The 20,310-nt window shown below is 41.7% G+C and overlaps 1 protein-coding gene across 1 annotated transcript in view; it reads right to left on the bottom strand.

The window, feature by feature from the left end:
- The window catches only part of MAML2 (mastermind like transcriptional coactivator 2), a 198,656-nt gene that overhangs the window by 142,846 nt on the left and 35,500 nt on the right, over positions 1-20,310 (bottom strand). The gene's annotated exons all lie outside the window — the stretch shown is intronic.

A 20,310-nucleotide genomic window follows, 5' to 3' on the forward strand; every position in this document is an offset into this window, starting at 1 on the left:
AGGAAGGAGATCTTGCTGGAAATATGCAGGAATCATTACCTACTAGAGTAAAGGAGACTGAAATATTTTTAGATCCAGAGAAATGAGAATGTTTGGAACTGGATCAGGCAAACTCCTCCCTAATACTCTGGGGTATAGGATAGGGGAGAAGGCACAGCACAGCCAGACTTAAAATGTTCTGCTTTAATAGCGATTCTCAATCAGAGTAGCCTTAGCTTTCCTATGAAGTTGATTTATCTGATCTATTTGGGGGTGGGGTCCCACAGATAAATGAAGATTCTTCCAGTTCCCTCTCGACGGAGGACAGAGACAAAAGTTGCAAGCTCTGCAAATCATTTTTGCCACTAGATTTCACGGGGGGGGGGGGGCAATCAGTTTGTGTCGGTGTGTGGAGAGCTTTGGTTTTGGTTCATATTATCTGGAGAGGCAAAATAATCCAATTTTCCTGGCTGGCTTTGAGCCACCATTTAAATTTCCTAAATTTCCTCAGAATACGGCTACATCAAGGCATTACTGAACATCAAAATGGTGGCAGTCGGCTTCAAAACCTCCCCGCAATCCAATGATACAGGACAAAACATGCCAGGATGCAGTTGTTATGTATTCATTCAAACTCACAGCTACACAGCTAACTTTACTGTTTATTTGTATCCTGCCTTTATTATTTTTACAAATAAATCAAGGCAGTGAACATATCCAACACATTTTCATCCTCTTGTTTTCCCCGCTACAACAGTCCTGTGAGGTAGGCTGGGTTCAGACAGAATGACTGGCCCAAAATCACCCAGCTGGCTTTCAAGGCTGAGGCAGAACTTGAACCCGTGATCCCTTGCATTTCCAGCCTGGTGCCTTAAACACTAGAACTCTTACTATGGAAAGCTAGCATGTCAGGGTGATGCATCCTTAGCATAACTTACCTCATGCCATTTTTGTGAGAATAAAATGGTAAGAGGGGCTCAATTAGATATATTTCCTGAGAACCTTCAAAGAAAAGTAGAACATAACAACTGTAGCTCTTTTCTGAGATTTCTCTAGTCACTCTGTGGAAGAATTGAAATAACACTTTCACGGTCTTACCGTACAGTTAGAAATTTGCTAAATGGGAAATTATTTCAGTATAAATAGTCCTCGCTGAATGACTGTTCATTTTACAACCATTCGAATGGCAATGGAATCGTAAATCTTTGAGCTGTCCCCCCCCATCAGGGGATGGCATGTTGAGTGTGTCAGTTTGACCAGTTTTAGAGGGGGGTCCCCAACCTTTGTGGCTTGGTGGCCAGGCTGGGGGCAATTGCGCAAGCTGAGCTGCACATTCCTGTCCAAGTTGAGCTCCCTGCGTGTGTGCACGCCTATCCACCACTCACGTGGCCCAATTCCAAATAGGCCACGGCCCAATAGTGGGCCATGGGCTGGAGACTCGAATTACAGCCATATCCATGGTCATGTGACTATGATTTGCCATGTTTTTTTGCCGATTTCCAGCAAAAAACCACCAATTCGAATGTTTTGCTTAATGACCACAGTGTTCTCTTAACAATCATGGTGTTCACTTAACAACCATTATGGAAAAGGCCAAAAAATTACTTCTGGTCATGTGGGTGCCTTGACTTATGACCGCAACTACTTATGACAGCAGTTCCAGGTTTAATAATGATTGTAAGTTGTGGACTACCTGCATATAATTACTGCAGAAAAGTTACTCTATATACAAAGGCTGAACAATTTGGCACCAGCCACCATGGAACAATGATTGATGAATTTGACCGAATCTACTGCAGTACCCAAACTGACTTGTTTGATTAGAGAAATGTCATAGTTGACATTCATCGATGTCTGGAAACCCCTTATGCGCTTTTTGCATTAAAAGAAATGATTTTGTGACTTAAGCATTTGATAATTGCTATGGAAAGAACAGAATTACAATGCTATCTTAGAAAGGGAGGTTTGATTATAATTTTGCAGTATGTAAAACTATCAAGAGGAAGATCAGTAATCAGCAATTTTTTGTATTTCTTTTCTTGTTCTTCAGGTCTTTTATTTTCTGTTTCTTTTTTCGATATCCTTTTTTCTTGGATTATTTTTTGCTTTCTTTTTCACATTTACCATATTGTTTTCTTTCAATGTACTTCTTATTATACGTGCAACATATTTCAGTAAAAACTATTTTAAAGAAAGAAAAAAATCAGATTTATGGATGCAAATCAAGTAGCTCATGAAAGAAAAAAAGAGAAAAAGAAAGGAAGAAAGAAAGAAAGAAAGAAACTAGGCAGGCAGGAATTCAGAATTATGAATGTAAATCAAGCAGCTCATGAAAGAAAAGAAAGAAAGAGAAAAACAAAGAAAGGAAAAGAAAGAAAGAAAGAAAGAAAAGAAAAGAAAAGAAAAGAAAAGAAAAGAAAAGAAAAGAAAAGAAATTAGGCAGGCAGGCAGGCATTCAGATTTATGAATGAAAATCAAGCGGCTCATGCTGTGTTTGAAATTTTTATCAGAAAAATCTACTGGATCAATTCAAGGTCTCTTAAAACTAAACAAAACATCTCCCTCAGTTTGATCTTTTTAAGGTGAGTCACAATTCTATTTGTCTTATGCTAAACAGAATGGTTATAACCATGATATTTGTGGGATAGGGGTTTTCTTTAAAAAAACCAACAACTCTCAGAATTGCGCGCGCGCGCGCACACACACACACACAATCTACAATCACAGCACAAAACATCCTTTTATTGCCGGATGTGAGAGAAACACATGATTCTATAAAAAGCCACAGGAAGGAAGTGTATGAACCTCAGCGTTGAGTGGGAGTGTGAAAAGAATGTTGCTGTGTTTCTGAAAACACATTTCCCTTTTGCATTTTAGCCTGAAAGTTCATAGCATAAGTTGATTTTAACCACAACAATAACAACAATAATATGCCCAGGGGAAAAATTCTCTTTTGGCTCTCCAAACACTGAAGAAATATATATCCTGAACCTCTGTTACATTCTGTGAAAGATTAGATTTTGATTGTTGTACTAGATACGCAGGAGAAGGAAGTAGGAATATCATGAGATTTTAAGATGAATTGTAAGGTTAAGACACTTTAAAAAAAAAATCTTCCTGTTGTGTAACTACTTCATGCTAAAACAGAAGTTACTTATTTCCATTTTCTGCCCCTTATGTTAGTTTTCTAGTTTGGGAAGAATAGAATATGATGGATAAGAAGCCTCAGTAGTTGAAATACGTCTTAAAGAGCAAAATATCCCATAACCGATTTATTAGTTTGCTCATTTCCAGTCTCCCTACTTTTCATTAAAATTCCCGTGAAGAATTTTATAGAGGGGCTATTTTCCCAGGCTTTAACCTGGGCAAAACAAAAGAAGGAAAAATGAAACGCATATTGAAATTTTGCATACCCAATTGATAACCCTCTCTGCTATCATAGAACTGATCTTAAGGTAAAAGGAGTCCCTGCGGATTTTACTCTGCTAGTTGTTGACTATAAGAGAAGGTGCTCATCTCAGTTTCCAAGCCACTAATCCAGCACTGGCCAAAGGTATTTCCACGGTCTTGAGGCCCGCCCGACGTCAAGGAGCATTGATATTTTCCCATCGAAGTGGTACCTATTTATCTACTCACAGTTGCATGCTGTTGAACTGCTAGATGGGAAGGAGCTGGGAAGGATGGGAACTCACCCTGTCACATGGTGCTCGCATCTCAAACCTGGGTTGCTGGCTTTCCAGCTGACAAACCTGGCAACTTTACCATTGAGCCACCGTGTTGCCCCCCATTGGTCTTAAGTCAGCCTAAAATTTCTTTCTTTTGTCTTCAAAATCATGTTAGGTCTATGAAACATGGATGAAAAACTGATTCATGGCACAGTCTAGTTCAAATGTAAATTTAAACCACATTGTGTTTACAGTTTTAAACAGCTCAACCCAATTACAGATAGTCCTCAATTTACAACCACAATTGACTCCCAAATTTCTGTTGCCAAGTGAGACATTTGTTAAGGGAGTTTTGCCCCATTTACGCCCTTTATTGTCACGGTTGTTAAATGAATCACTGCAGTTTTAAAGATAGTCACATAGTTGTTAAGTGAATCTGGTTTCCCCATCGACTTTGTCAGAAGGTTGCAAATGGTGATCACCCAGCCTGGGACATTGCAACCATCATAAATATGAGGCATATCAAGCATCTGAATTTTGATCACGTGACTGCAGGGATGGTTGTAAATGTGAAAAACACTCCTAAGTCATTTTTCCAATGCAGTTGTAACTGTGAACGGACACTAAATGAACTGTTGTAAGTCGAGAGCTATCTGTGCAGGAAGCAAGCCAAAGGCAAACACAGTTTGCAAAAGTGACTTGTTTTCACCAACTGGAGTTTGAATTGTCGCCAATTCAGCGTACTGATGTGACATTAAGCTCTGGTGACTTTTCCAGACTTTAAATGTTTTCTTTTCAGAAGGGAGGAGCAGGGGTGTCTGCAAGGGGAGGTCAAAAAAGGCAAGATGGTGGCAGTGATGGGATGATTGATTTCTAGTCCTGCAGACCCAGGAGTGGGACAAGGAGCAGGACTTCAATTCCAAGGTTGCCACTGCCATCTTTGACTTTTTTTCTAACCGGCCCCAATCCACAAACAGCATTAGATCACAGAAAAGGAGAGCTTTCTATGCTACAACTCTTAATGATAAAGTATGGTTAAATGTTAAATACAAAACAGCTGTAGAAAACAATTCCAAGCAGAAACCAAGACTTAGGACAAAGGAATTAAGTCTATAAGATTTACCACTTTCCCACTTCACCTATTTTTTTTCCCCTACAGCATGGGTGTCAAACTCGCCGTGTCACGTTGCCATCACGTGATGTTTTGCGACGTTTTTCCTTCGCGGAGCCGGATTGGGCGTGACCTGTGCATGACACATCCGGCCTGTGGGCCGCCAGTTTGATACTCCTATCCTACATTATGGATAGGATCCTCCATCGCTCTGACAACCCATAACCATTTTATGCTTAAGGAACATCTCAAACCATACCAAATCACCACTAGGGCAGCATTGCAGCAGAGGTGGCATTCAGCAGGTTCGGACCAGTTCTGGAGAACCGGTAGCGGAAATTTTGAGTAGTTCGGAGAACTGGCAAATCCCACCTCTGACTGGCCCCGCCCCCATCTATTCTCTGCCTCCCATTGAGTTCCAGCTGATTGGCTGGGTCTTCTTTGGTTGCGCTGCACAGGAGAACGGAGCTGGAAAGCAGGTTAGTGGGGTGGGGAGGGAATGGGGGTTTTACAGTATCTTACCCCTGTCATGCCCACCAAGCCACACCACACCCACCAAGCCACGCCCACAGAACCGGTAGTAAAGAAAACCCTGAATCCCACCACTGCCTTGCAACCCTCTGTAGTTCTGTCTACTTTTAGCGACCATTGTTTTGACTGGTAAAGAAGCACGCACTCTTAGAGCTATTCTGCTTTTCTGGTCGAACTTTGCATTTTTTTTTTTGCTTTTATCCTATATTTGTTTGGAAAGGACCACAGGCAAACCTCTTCCTCATGGAGAACATTACCATTTGGGAAGTGTTTTATTTACAGCACAAAAAAATAGTAAAAGCAGACAGCGGCTTGCCAGTCCTACAAGACTGTCCGCCCCTTAAATTTTTGTCTGAGAAATACTGGGAGGCAAACTGTTGTGAAATAACATCCTGAGCGAGGTCCCATCAACTTTGTATGCTGTTCTAGATTTCAGGGGACAGGGTGGCGAGGATGTGCTTGGACCACCTCCATAAACACAGAGGTCAGGCCGGTGCATTCAGCCTGTGCACAGAAGTGCTTTTTATTCCCTCTGCAGCCTCTGTGTTGAGCTACAGCCAAGCAGACCAAAATAATTAACCAACAACTGAGGCCTGATTATCCCTGGAAGTGCAATAAGGCCTCCTAAAGGCACTCATTTGCAGCTAAGTACTGTTACAGAAACTGCTTTAGCTAAAATGAGAGATTGGGAGGGGGGCGGGGGGGGAAATTAAGCCAGGATGCAAAGTTTTCTGTTCCGAGGGGGGCTCCAGAGAAGGCATACGCATTTATCAGTTTCTCACAATTGCAACACAACCAGTATTAAGTAACCTCCTTTAATAGGCGAACAAACAAACTTTGAACACTGTTGGAAAAAGGAGAACCAGGAAGCACCAAATGAGGGAATGTAGAGTTTAAAAATGAGTCCATATAGATTTCTTCTTTCAGAGATTTATTTATTTAATTTCTTTTCAAGGCTTACAGGCAGCTGCAAACTACCGAGTCTAAATCCCCAGCAAATCATTGGGATTCAAAACATGCAACCAAATAAGCTACTGGAAATATTTCTAGGGAACTAGGACTTATAACTAAAACATTAGCAATAATAATAATAAAGAGGGCTATTCTCCCAACTAAAAAATGTCGTTATAGCAACCCTGCTCCCTGGCATGAGATTTATCTGTAATATGAATAATCTGGTTTTTTAATCCTTCTAATTTCCAATTTAGAAAGATTGAGGCTGCTGGATAAAAAAAAACACACACACTTGTGGTTATACCTTCTGATTGTGTAAAAGATTTCCAAGGCTTCAAAAATCCATTAAAGAAAGCACCTGCAAAATCTTTTTGCAAATGGTTTCACCTAGAAATGACCAACCACCAGTGGGTAGGATCTGGAGCTGAGATGGGGCTTTTAAAAATGTGATTCCCATGTTGGCAGAAATACCGCTTACTTTTAAAAAGGCCCATCAGGCCAGAAAGGGCTCGGGGTCACAAAATGCAGAGTATCAGATGAAAGTAAAAGATTGTACAACAGTCCTTCCCAAGCTAAAGCTTCTCAACCATGCAGGGACTTCAAAGCCCAGAATGCCCAGGGAATTGAAATCAATGCCATTTGTAGCCAAGAAGGTTGAAGGTTGTAGGCAGGAAGAAATAAATGAAGAAAGAGCATTTTACTGCTTATAACTTTACTTCCAGCTGGCTTTTTACAGTATTGGAAAAGAAATGGTTGAGAAACAGGGTAGATTTCCTACGGAGAAGCGCTATTTTGGAACTGGAGAACGAAAGATTCATCTAAAGATATATAAGGAAATCTTGCTCACAACTCTTGGTACGCTTTTTTCTTATTAGCCGTTTCCCTTTCACTAGAAGGGTCTTGTACTCCTATTTTGTAAGAAGAAAGCACCAGCAGTCATATCCATTGCCAGTCCTATGGACAGCACTCAAAAACGTCATGCCAAAAGACATTTGGAAGAAGATTTAAGCCAGAAATAAGACAGAAAGATAATCTCTTCTTTTGTAGAATAACAGGGCGGAGAATTCAGCACACCATTACTATGGACTTCCAGCATGGACGACGGCAAGTCCGAGGGACAGGATAAAAATGGGCCGAACAGAGGGTGAACTCTTAGGATGCAAGGCCTACCTCTTTTGAACATGTGACATGAGACACTATGTATACCTACAAAAGGGAAGGGTGATTGTCTCATTCTACCTTGCTGATTTCGACTTCCTCCCTACAGACACAACTGATAAAGTCCACTGGAGACATTTGAGCTCCCATCCTTGTCTCTCTAGCCCTCACAAGCTCTTCAAATTGGTGCTGCCAAAATATTACCTAACATGACCTCCTCCTCTTCCTCTTCCCTTCCTCTTTTCTATCTCCTCTCTCTCGTAAAAAGAGTGTTAAAGCCTACTTCAACTCCTAGAAGATCTAGCCTTTTGCAGCAATGGGAAACCAGCAAGTCGCATCTGCAGCAAGCCACAGAAACACCACAATGAAACACTCCCATTGCTGCGTCATCATGTAAATGCCTCAATTATGTACGTTGTGGCATGGGTACTATGATATTATGACACATGTTTTGTCATTCCTTTCCCTTGACATTTCCCCTTTCACTTCAGCAAACACCCACAGGACTAAGTTTGATTAGTCCAACATTGGAGCTTAGTGGATTGAGATGACGACATTTGAAAAGTAACGGAATTGGGAGCCAACGGAAGAGAGGGATCAGGACTGTAGAAGTTAGAGTCTGTTTTCCACTCGCTGTCTTCTTTCTAGACACTTTGATTTTTATTTCCTAAGTGTACGTGCCAAGTTCCAACCAGGGGTCCACAACAGCATTTCAAGCAACAATAATAATGATAAACAACACTTTTAATTGCTACTGGATTCAGCATGTATCTGTCAAACCCCTCATGGCAGTTCGAAGTCTAGAAAACAAGATTCTCACAAATTCAGAATAAGCACATTTTATTGTGAAGAACAGTGCACATGGAGTTTAACCTATAGGATCTTGGAAGTGGGTTTTATGCAACTTGGCCTTAATTTATGAGTGACTGACTACTTTAATCTTTTCTCTGAAAGTCCTCAGTTTAATAGGGAAGATGTGAATCACTTATTTACTACCACAAAAATGTCCATCTGTTTCTGTTCTGCAATACTCTGGAAATGTCTATTTTCTTTCTCGGGGTTAGAGAATGCCACTGCATGTCTTGACTACTACAATAGGCTGGGGGGCTGCATTTGAAGAGGACTCAGAAACTACAACTAGTCCAGAATGAGGGGTATCCATTTTTGCAAGATAATACCTGATTGCCAATAGGCTGGCTGGGAATTCTGGGAGTTGAAGTCTACAAGTTAGAGTTGTCAAGGTGAGAAACACTGTTCTAGGGAATATCTTCTTAGAATTCTACCCTCTTGAGAGATATGGGGAGTCAGTCAGAAGGCAGACCTTCAGAGTGGCGTCCCCAATATTATGCAATAGGCTACCCCAAAAAGGCAATTAACCCCTTTGCCTCTGGCCTTCTGAAAGGTTTTGAAGAAACTTCTCTTTCAGTGGGACTTTAGTAATTAATCCAAGGTGCCCGGCTGGACATTGGGGTTGCTTTGAAATTATTTTAATGCAATTAGAAGTTATGGCTTGCGGCTGTTGAGTTAGGCTGTTGAGTTAGCGCATGCTTTTATATCATCAGTGAGTAAACAACATTATTATTATTTTATTTATAAATAAAATAGATAAGAAACAAAGCTTTGGCTGGTTGCCTATTCAAGCAAGCTGTGTTGCAGCTTAGTAGATCCTTCCACACGTATGTGCCTTCTGGACTTTCTAGAATCTACTGCCATTCATGCAGTGATGGGCTGCTGCCAGTTCAGACCGGTTCTAGCGAATCCGTAGTTCTAACCATCAGCTGGCCCCGGCCACCTGCCCCCGCCCTATCCTGTCCTATATTTCCCTCTTTCTGGCTCGGCTGATTTCCGTGGCACAGTGATTTCGGCGCCTCAGCTGTTCTATTTACCAGGGCTGTCCTAGAAGGTAAGCAGTTGAGCTTCAAATTGCTGTATTTGGAATGCTGTAAGCATGCGCTCACTTACAAACCAGTTGAAGCCCACCACTGCATACAGGTAATTTTAGGAATTGTAATCCCAATATCCAGAACAGTGTTTCCCCTCCTCAACAACTGTAAGACATGTGGACTTCAACTCCCAGACGTTTTCAGCCAGCAAGCTGGCTGGAGATTTCTGGGAATGGAAGTCCACCCCTCTTAAAGCTGCCTTGGTTGAGTTACACTGGTCTACAGCTGATGTCCAGTTTTGGGAATTCTAATGGGTAATGGGTAAATCAGATAATCTCTCGAATATTTATATGGAAGAAATGAGTACTTCGCCTAGGGATATTGGGGAAAGATCTAAATGGTTCTGCGAGCATGATCTTGATTGTGGGAATGTGCTGGGAAAGAGAGTGGCGTGAGCAGTCTTTGGGCCCTGTAGAATGGCCCATGTTGCGCCATGGTTTTGTGAGTTGCACTGGCTGCCGGTTTCCTCCTGCGTGCAATTCAAGATGTGGATTATGACCTTTAAACCCTCCATGGTGTGGGTCCAGATTACTTGAAGGACCATCTCATCCTGCTAAGACAAGTCTACCCTCCTCACGCCAGCAAAGGAAACCGCTGCAGTTCCTATTGGTCAAGGAACTCTGGCTAGGAGGATCCAGAAGAGACTTCAATGCATTAGCATCGGCTCTCTGGAAGATCCTGAACCGCAGGGTGAGGTTTGCATCTACCCCACTATCCTTCCACAAGGGGGTGAAGACCTAGCTCTGACAATTGGCCTGAGGTCCCAATAGGGGAGTACCAACCTGGAGGTGGCTCCTGAACTAATTCGCTGACCTCATCTCCTCCTGCTGCTCCCCCTCTGCCCGTCTTTTAATTCATATTATTGTTCTTTCCTTGTTTATTTTTACTGTTTTGTTGCTTGGCTAGTGTTATGCTGTTATTTCCCCCCCCCCGCATTTTACTGTTGCAATCCGTCCAGACTAGCCCCAGGGTGAGGTGAGAGACAAATAAATTTAACAAGCAAATAAACAAACAAAATATACTGTGCTTAGCTTGCCAGAAAGACGCCAAGCATACGGAAACATCGTATCTCTATGTCTGCATCTCTGCACACGGAAGTGAGGCTTCATGGCAGCTTACAACAGCGAGTACTTCTCCAACCCATTTAGCTGTGTCCCGTGCCCAACACCTGCCCGGGAGTATTACTATTCTCCTAACATTCAAATGAAAAAATAAAATAAAATAAAAAGAAAGAAAGGAACCATCTACAGTAAGTCAAGCTGAACTATCCTAATATTTTAATGATGTTGATTTCCCATGAAAATTATCTGCTAATAATTTTCAGCTCATGATATACGCTTCCTTCCTCCGTTCCAAATGAGTCTGTGGGAACTGTATCTCTCGCACTCCATACTAAGTTAAAATCCCTGCAGAGGTTCGGAACATAAACAGGGCCTCTTTTTAGAAGCAAGAGGGGATAAAAGTTCACCAGAAAATACTGCCATCTGGAAATATTTATAGGCCTAAGTCACTGTGGCCTTTGTAGGAATCCTCCTCTTTCTTCATTTTGTTCCGTATTCATGAAGTCACACTCAACAACAGGCAAATAATCCTTGTTTGAGCTAAGTCATCAGGGGAATGACGGGAAAACAAGACTTGCAACACCAGCTTGGAGAAACCTATAGCGAGGTACCAAACCTGGTACCTTGCTATGGGTTTCTCATAGGGCTGAATTAAAGTGCTAGTCCTTATTGTGTCCCAGATAAATGTCTCTCCAATCTTTCCTCCAAGACCTCCAATTCTGGGAGGCAAGCTATTCCATTCATTGTTCTCACTGTCAAGAAATTTCTCCTTCGTTTCAGATTGAAGCTCTGTTTAATGAACTTCCGCCCATTGCTGCTTGTCACGCCCTCAGGGGCTTTGGAGAATAAGTGGACTCTTTCCTCCCTGTGACTGCCTGGAAGAAAGCTATCATGTCACCTCTAATCCTTCTCTTTGTTAGGCTATACATACCTAGTTCCCTTTAACGTTCATCATGCAATTTAGCTTCCAGGCCACTTTACCATGTTTATTGCTCTTCTATGCACTCTTTCTTAAAAAAAAAAAAAAAAAAGGTCTCAGGAATTTTGGTATCACAGTGACCAAAACTAGATGCAGTATTCCAAGTATGACCTCACTAGTGTACAGAAGGATACTATCACTTCTCATAATCTTGATGCTATCACTCTGTTGATGCAACCTAGGACTACACTGGATTATTTTTGGCAACTACAGCACGCAGCTGGCTCCTGCATACTTAAATGATGGTTAACTAAACGCTACAGCTAGACTGAGCACCACCACTAGATAGTAGCAAAGAAACACTAGGAATTCTCTGTTGCCACCTACTGGTCATCTGAATTTCTTCAACCCCTTTTTGACACTAACTCAGGGGTGTCCAACCTTGGCAACTTTAAGACTTGTGGACTTCAACTCCCAGAATTCCTCAGCTTTGCTGGCTGAGGAATTCTGGGAGTTGAAGTCCACAAGTCTTAAAGTTGCCAAGGTTGGACACCCCTGCTCTAACTGCTGGCATTCATTACTCCTGCCCTGAGAAAGTACCCCAAGCTGCCACTCTTGGAGTGTGACTTGTGTATGCAAGGCTAGTCATGGAACAAATCTACAGACTTTCCATCTGATAACTAATGTTAGGATGGGGGAAAGGAATGGGATCCTGCTTACATGTCATCATTATTGTCTGATGGTGTGTTGTGTAGAAAAATCCTGAAAGATGGATATGTTTCAGATCCCTCGGATTCAGGGACAGGCAATTAATTTTCCCAAACGGACACATGAAAAACCAGGACTGTTGTGAAAGGCCTAACCAATAAACCTGTGGGAGTACATAGGTTCACACACATGCACACTGAAAAGGAAAATAGCACTCGCCTTCAAAGTAAAACCAATGCAGTTATATGGTGTGTATGGGCTACATTTATTTACATTTTATTTGTAATTTCTAATTGACTTTACATATGCCAGACAGGGACAGCCAGGGGCTCTAACATGCCCAGATCTGCTCTGATTGACCTGTATCATCTAATGGAACCCAGGAAATGTAGCTTCTCTGTCAAGGCACCTGCCCAGTGGGACAGTATCTCTACAATAGCAATAGCACTTATACTTATATACTGCTTCACAGTGCTTTTACAGCCTTCTCTAAGTGTTTTACAGAGCCTATTGCCCCCAACAATCTGGGTCGTCATTTTACTTACTCATAAGGATGGAAGGCTGAGTCAATCTTGAGCCTGGTGAGATTTGAACTGCCAAATTGCAGGCAGCTGCAGCAGAAGTAGCTTGCAGTACTGCACTTTAACTCACCAGGGCTCATACAAAGGCTGATATAGCTTCCAGGCTGAAAATGTTCAAGAAGACACTGAAAACCTGGTGGAACTTTCAGACCTTGGAAAATGGTGATAAGACCCTGTAAGATTTTTACAGTGTCTCAACAAGTGTATGTTTCCCCACTTTAGAGGCATTATAATCTATTTCTTCATTTCATTGCTTCTTGGTTTTAAAGCGTTCTTTGTAACTCCATGGCCTCTGCATTCAATTAAATGCAAATATACATACAGTATACACAAAGTAGATTATAATGCCATCTAATGTATAAAAAAAGACAAAAATAATAAGGGACAAGATTAGGCTACCATATCTGAGATTGGGAGAAAAAAAAAACACCTGGATAACTGCACAAACTACAACGTTTGGGCAAAGACATATGGAGTTAATTCTAACTCTTTCCTGTGATCTAATTTTGAGTTTTGAAGTCTAGATAAGGTAGCAACAGATAGGATAGCTCAGGTCATATTTCTGCCTCACTCCGGAATAAACCGAGGAAGAAATGCAATCTGGCTCTACACAATACACAAATCACTACTGTATACCCAGATTAAGAAAACTGTTTTTCTGTTCATATTACATGCGCTATGTCCAAACAAATTAAATCATCTGAAGGCGCAGTGGGGAGGGGGGGGATGACCGGGTTTAGAGAAGAAACAGAGATAATAGATGGGATTTCCTTTTTTAAATCGCAAGTTTCCTAACCACTTTTTGACTTAGCAAACTTAGGCAGGAGGTTCTAAAAAGAGAAGGGGTGCAAAACAGAGCCATCAAAATGGCAAGAAAGAAAAAGCTTGCAGAACAAGGTTGCTGGAGGTCTTTGCAATCCCTTTGACAGCAGTGGCCACAGCAAACATCCCTCTTTTCTTTGGTATAAAGAAGTAACAGAGAGAATGTCTGTTTCTATTTTCCACTTGGATTGAAATCTGCCTTAAATAGTGGTAGACTTTAGAAGAAACCCTCCTATACTACCACCTCTTACAATACTAGACAACACAGTATCAACAAATTTCTAGGTTCCACTATATCACATGACCTAAAATGGACCCCTAACATCAAAAACGTCATCAAAAAAGCACAACAAAGAATGTTCTTTCTGCGCCAACTCAGAAAGCTCAAACTGCCCAAGGAGCTGCTGATCCAGTTCTACAGAGGAATGATTGAGTCTGTCATCTGCACCTCTATAACTGTCTGGTTTGGTTCTGCAACCCAACAGGACAGACACAGACTTCAGAGGATAATTAGGACTGCAGAAAAAAACAATTACTACCAACCTGCCTTCCATCGAGGACCTGTATACTGCATGAGTCAAAAAGAGGGCTGTGAAAATATTTACACACCCCTCACATCCAGGACATAAACTGTTTCTACTCCTCTCCTCAAAACGACACTATAGAGCACTGCGCACCAGAACAACTAGACACAAGAACAGTTTTTCCCCGAAAGCCACCACTCTGCTAAACAAATAATTCCCTCAATACTGTTCAACTATTTACAAAGTCTGCACTACTATCACTGTTAATCTTCTCATCACTCCTTATCACCCATCCCCTCCCACTTGTGACTGTATGACTGTAACGTTGTCGCTTGTATCCTTACGATTTATATTGACTCTTTCCTAGTATGATTTGATTGTTGATTGTACCCTATGACTATCATTAAGTGTTCTACGTTATGATTCTTGATTCTTAACGAATGTATCTTTTCTTTATGAATACTGAGAATATTTACACCAAGACAAATTCCTTGTGTGACTAATCACACTTGGCCAATAAAGAATTCTATTCTATTCTATTCTATTCTATTCTATTCTATTCTATTCTATTCTATTCTATTCTATTCTATTCTATTCTATTCTATTCTGTTCCGTACTATTTTATTCTATCCTGGGAAGCACAAGCTGGGCTATATACAGGTAGTCCTTACCTTATGACTATAATCGAGCCCGGAATTTCAGCTGCAAATTGTTATGGTCATAAAACCAATAATCACATGACTGGGCGCAATTTTTTTGACATTTTTTTTTGCAGTGGTCATTAAGTGAATCCCATGGATATTAAGCAAACATTAAGGTTGCTAAGTGAACACCATGGTTGCTAAGCAAATCAATTTTCTCCAATGGATATCTTTTTTGCCAGAAACCAGAAGTAAATGCTGGAAATTGGGGGGGGGGGGGGAATTGCAAATCGCAATCATGTGACAGAAGGATGCTACAAATGGCTGCAAGGGTGAGCCAGTTGCCAATCCCCCCCAAATGAGATCATGTGACTGTGCAGTGTATGTGTTTGAGTTGCTGGGTATGCTGATTTTGAAAACAGCTTGTAAGTTATATATTGAAAAGAAGTTCTAGGGGAGACATGATAAGAGTGCTCTGATATCTCAGGGGCTGCCACAAAGAAGAGGGAGTCAAGCTATTCTCCAAAGCCCCTGAGGGCAGGACAAGAAGCAATGGGTGGAAACTAATCAAGGAGGGAAGCAACTTAGAATTAAGGAGAAATTTCCTGACAGTGAGAACGATTAATCTAGACGACCTCCAACATCCCTTCCAACTCTATTATTCGGTTCTGTTCTAGCTTTGGAGAAGGGCATTATAACTTTAAATGGCCACTAAGTGACCAGACCTAAGTTAAAGGCTATTTGTACTATGTTTTGCACTGTGTCACATGTCTGGGAGGAGAGGGAAGCACCTTAGAATGAGGAATTGGCAACATTTTGAACCTCTATTCAGTATCTCTTCCCTAAGGATGGCTTCTCTCCCCATTCACATTTGGTCCTCGTGAATGAAGGGAAAGATCAGATAGACAGAAGAAGAAGAAGAAGAAGAAGAAGAAGAAGAAGAAGAAGAAGAAGAAGAAGAAGAAGAAGAAGAAGAAGAAGAAGAAGAAGAAGAAGAAGAAGAAGAAGAAGAAGAAGAAGAAGAAGAAGAAGAAGAAGAAGAGCAGCTTCTTGGATGAGAAGCGAAACATCTTCAAGGAAAAACAAAGGAAGTCCAGTTGCCCTCTGAAAAAAGCATCTGTGGGACAACCATGGGCTAGATGACTGAGACTCTCTGTAGACCCTTCATACCAGTCCATTTTACATACAGGGTATGAGCTGTGTCAGACTGCACGTTAGAACATTTTCTATCGGAATCACCTTCTTGCGTCTCTGAGGTGCCACTCGTCCTGGGAAGCTGTTTCACAATTGAGCCAAGTAACTTCAAACTCATTTTTATGCATACTAAGAGCAGCAGGAATGAACTGGAATGAAATTGTCCAGCTTCTTAACAGTAATGATGGCACACAGTAGGCAGTGCTAGGGACAAAACGCTGCACATGTGGAAAGGCCTTAGTAAAATGATGACTATAGGATTTTATGATGGCCACCAGCACAGGCAAGATAAATCCATGGACAATAATTCTGTCAGTGTCTATAAATTAGGATTCCTGTCAACACAGCTCACTAGAGAACAGTCAGAAGACATCGTTGTTGGCTTCAGGGCCTGTTTCTAGATATCTCAGGAACATCAAGCAGAGTTCTACTCTTAACGTTGTTATTATTATAATTATTCTCCTAGCCAACCTGGAGAGGAAGATTTGCAACAATGGAAGACACTTCCTAAAAATACATTTCTTTAAGAGGTTAGTTGCACTAAGACTTTTTCTCGGTGGCTCACAGTCTTTGCAAATCTGGTTTTTTTGATTCACAAGGCTATATCTGTGTCTCCAGCAATTTGTGACGGCAAGTCTCAATAAATTATTTTTCAGCAGCGAAGCTGGAGCTTTTTAATATGCATTTATATCCAGGATGCCAAGAAGTGTTTTGAAACACTGCTTGCTGATTTCCTGGACTATTAATGAAGATCAGATGTGGCAAATGTCAAAGTGCACCTTTCTAAATGAAAACAGGGCCATGTGTCTTAGAACTTATTTGTTCCCTACGTCTGCTTCACCTAATTCTGATTGGGTCATACATTACGTCTTTTGCGTTTCCTTACTATTTTAATCCCATTGTGCAAAATTGTTTTCCCACAAAGGTGCTTTTTCAAAAGGCAACTGGACTTTCTTTGTTTTTCCTTGAAGACGTTTCGCTTCTCATCCAAGAAGCTTTCTTCTGTTCTGACTGAATGGTGGAGAATGAACGGATTTATACAGCTGGTCCTTTTGACCACAATTGTGGTTAAAAATTTCTGCTGTTAAGCGGGACCTTTCATAAGTGAGTTTTGCTCTATTTTATGACCTTTCTTGCCACTGTTGTTAAATGAACCACTGCAGTTGGTAAGTTAGTAACCCGGTTGAGAAGTGAATCTGGCTTCCCCGTTGACTTTGCTTGTCAGAAGGTCACAAAAGGTGATCACGTTACCTTGGGACACGGCCAGGTCGTAAAGATGAACTGGTTACCAAGCCTCTGAATTTTGATCACATGTTCCTGGGGATGCTACAGAGGTTGTATAATGCTCATAAGTCACTTTTATCGTTGCTTCTGTAACTCTGAAGGGTCCCCGAATGAACTGTTGTTAAGTCAAGGACTATCTGTATTCCTTGCAGTCATCTGGTCATTAGCACTCTCTCTGAGAATCGCTGAGGCCACTTGGAGGTTTATCTGTGCCCTCAGGGTCACCTGAAGAGTGCAAATGGATGTGGAACGTTCTTGGAACCGCTGAAAGGACTGTGTTGTAGGCTGGAGGTACATGATGATGTATCTATCCAGAGGTGGCATTCAGCAGGTTCTGACCAGTTCTGGAGAACCAGTAGCGGAAATTCTGAATAGTTTGGAGAACCGGCAAATACCACCTCTGACTGGCCCTGCCCCCATCTATTCTCTGCCTCCTGAATACTAGCTGATCGGCTAGGTCTTCTTTTGTTGCCCTGCACAGGAGAACAGAGCTGGAAAGCAGGTTAGTGGGATGGGGAGGGAATGGGGATTTTGCAGTAACCTTCCCCCAGGAGTGGGGTGGGAATGGAGATTTTACAGTATCCTTCCCCTGCCAAGCCCACCAAGCCATGCCCACCAAGCCACAACCACAAAACCAGGAGCAAAATTTTTTGAATCCCACCACTGTATCTATCCCTCCTCTTCTGTTGAGAGAGGGCTTCAGTCTTAATGTAGGGGGGCTTCTTTGATCCCTCTTTCAAACCAGTGATTCTCTCCATCCAGAATGTGGACATTGCTGTCCTCAAAACATTGCTTTGCTTTTACTGTGTCACCATACCTGGCATTCTAGGATGCCTTGTTTGAATGAAAGGAAAGGAAGAAGTCTCTTTTTAAAACTTGTCCTATTGCACTAGCAGGTTTATGATGCAATCCTAAGTATATTTACTCTGATTTATCTTAGCACCATTCCCCAGACCTTGCTGTTCAAATGAATGTTCATTGTTATAGTTTTTTCACTACAGGAGGTCCTCGACCTACCACTGGTTGCTTATCAACTGTTCAAAGTTATGAAGGATCAATAATAATAATAATAATAATAATAATAATAATAATAATGATGATGTATATTTGTCAAGCATGTATCAGATTACAGATATAATTAGAACATGATTATGATTATATGAAATGGGTACGAATAAAAAAAGGTATTAGGACAGGGACGGTAGGCACGTTGGTGCGCTTATGCCCATGTCATGCCCCTGTCGGAATCTGATTCCGAGGGTGAGGCTGAGCAGCTGACAGGGAGTGGGAGTGTGGCTCCGTTGGCTGAGGAAGAAACTGGGGAAGGGCAAAGTCTGGCTGGGCAGAGCAGGGGAGAGGTATAGCAAGGGAGAGGGAATTTAGAGGAAGACTCAGGGCCACCCCCTCTTCATCCTAGGGCATGCAGGGAGGAACGGAGAAGGGAGCAACTTGAGTTGCGTGGCTTACAGGGGAGGAAAGGGCCCTGATTCCTTTCATTAGCTGCAGTTGGGAACACGGTGTTTAAAAAGGGAAGCTACGCACAGCAAAGTTGTTGAAAGCAAATCATGAGTTATCTGTTATTGTCAAGGCTTATCTGGGTTCCTGGCGTCTTCCCAACTGTGTGTGTTTTGTTGGCCTTTCAAGCCTGCAATTCCTTATCCTGCCCTGTCCAGTTAATTGCTGCAGCTTGGTTTGTGTGGATTTTTATTTACAGTTTGAATGTAGTTTGTTTTCAGACTGAATTTCCTCCACTTAAAGACTGTTCTTGGGAAAGTTTTTTTTTTTCTCCAGCCAAAGGTAATCTGGACATTGGGGGCAAAGTTGGACGTATTAAATGGACTCTTCTTGCTTATTTGACTATGTTGCCTTTGTGCCATGCCCCGGGTCACCACAGGCCACCCCTTACAGACCTCTTAGGAATGGGGCGAGGTCAACAATAGACAGTCTAAGGTTAAAGTTTGAGGGGTTTGGGGAAGAAACCACAGAGTCAGGTAGTGCATTCCAGGCCTTGATCACTGTTGCTGAAGTCGTATTTCCTGCAGTCGAGTTTAGAATAGTTTACCTTAAGTTTGTATCTATTGCGTGCTCATGTATTGCTGTAGTTAAAGCTGAAGCAGTCATTGACAGGTAGGATATTGTAGCAGATAATCGTATGTTCTACGTTTAGGTCAGACTGAAGGTGGTGTAGTTTTAGGTTGTCTAAGCCCAGAATTTCAAGTCTTGTTGGTATAAGGAATTCTGTTGCGAGGACTCTTCTCATGAAATATCTCTGGACTCTTTCAAATGTACTTATGAGCTGGATTTGAAGTTCTGATGGCCACGTTCCCCCCACAATCATGTGATCACATTTTGGATGATTGGCAATTGGCCCACGTTTACAATGATTTAGCATGGTTTACAGCATTTTTTTTGTCAGAAACTGGTTTTATTTCTAACTTTTGGCAAAAAACCCATCCCACCCTATGGAGATAACTGTAGCTTTATTACTGATGTTTGCTTAATGACCATCACAAAAGTCATAGACTTGGGCACTGTCATGTGATGACCCCTTTAATGTCTAGAATGACTTACAAATGGGCTCTCAATTATGGTTGTGAGTTGAGGATTGCATGTATTCTACATTTGCTGGAAAGAAAACCAAGCAAATAGATCTACCGTCACAAGGAGCCGGGCTCAACATGAAGTTGATTTTTATCTTTTTATTCTTTCCAACTCAGCAGAAAGTTGGAAAGGGATTTCTTAGAGGCCCCCTCAGTCTTTATCTGTCTGTCCATGACTAATTCTCAGAAAACTGAACAGGACCAAATTTGGTGTGGTGAGTAAACCCAACAAAAGAAAGTTCAAATTAAAAAATGGCTTGGATCCAGCTGGGTTCTGCAAAGACAACACTCCTCTGGTGCATCCATATGGAAAGGGTAGATAGAAAGGAGCTGGCATGCTGCAACTGGCTTCCTTCTTAAGCCCGATCTCTCTTCTTCAGTTCCCTGGGCTGGGGTTGCTATTAACGGTTGGAAAGAATTCCACACTTGTCAGGGTCATCATGTTTTATAATGAGATCCAATATTGTGAATCAGTTAGATGTGAAATTGCATAGTACTGGAAGCTTAGACACAACACTTCCAGGGAAATCCAAGAACTTCGTGTTACAGTAACCTAATTATGGTGTAATCAAAGCATAGGTAGATGCTACCACCAAATAGTTCAGAAATGGCTGGTGCTTTAGATCAGTGTTTCA

The sequence above is a fragment of the Pseudonaja textilis genome, chromosome 7 (genome assembly GCF_049901715.1).
Source record: "Pseudonaja textilis isolate UNSWEBS1 chromosome 7, rPseTex1.2, whole genome shotgun sequence".
NCBI classification, from domain to species: Eukaryota; Metazoa; Chordata; class Lepidosauria; order Squamata; family Elapidae; genus Pseudonaja; species Pseudonaja textilis.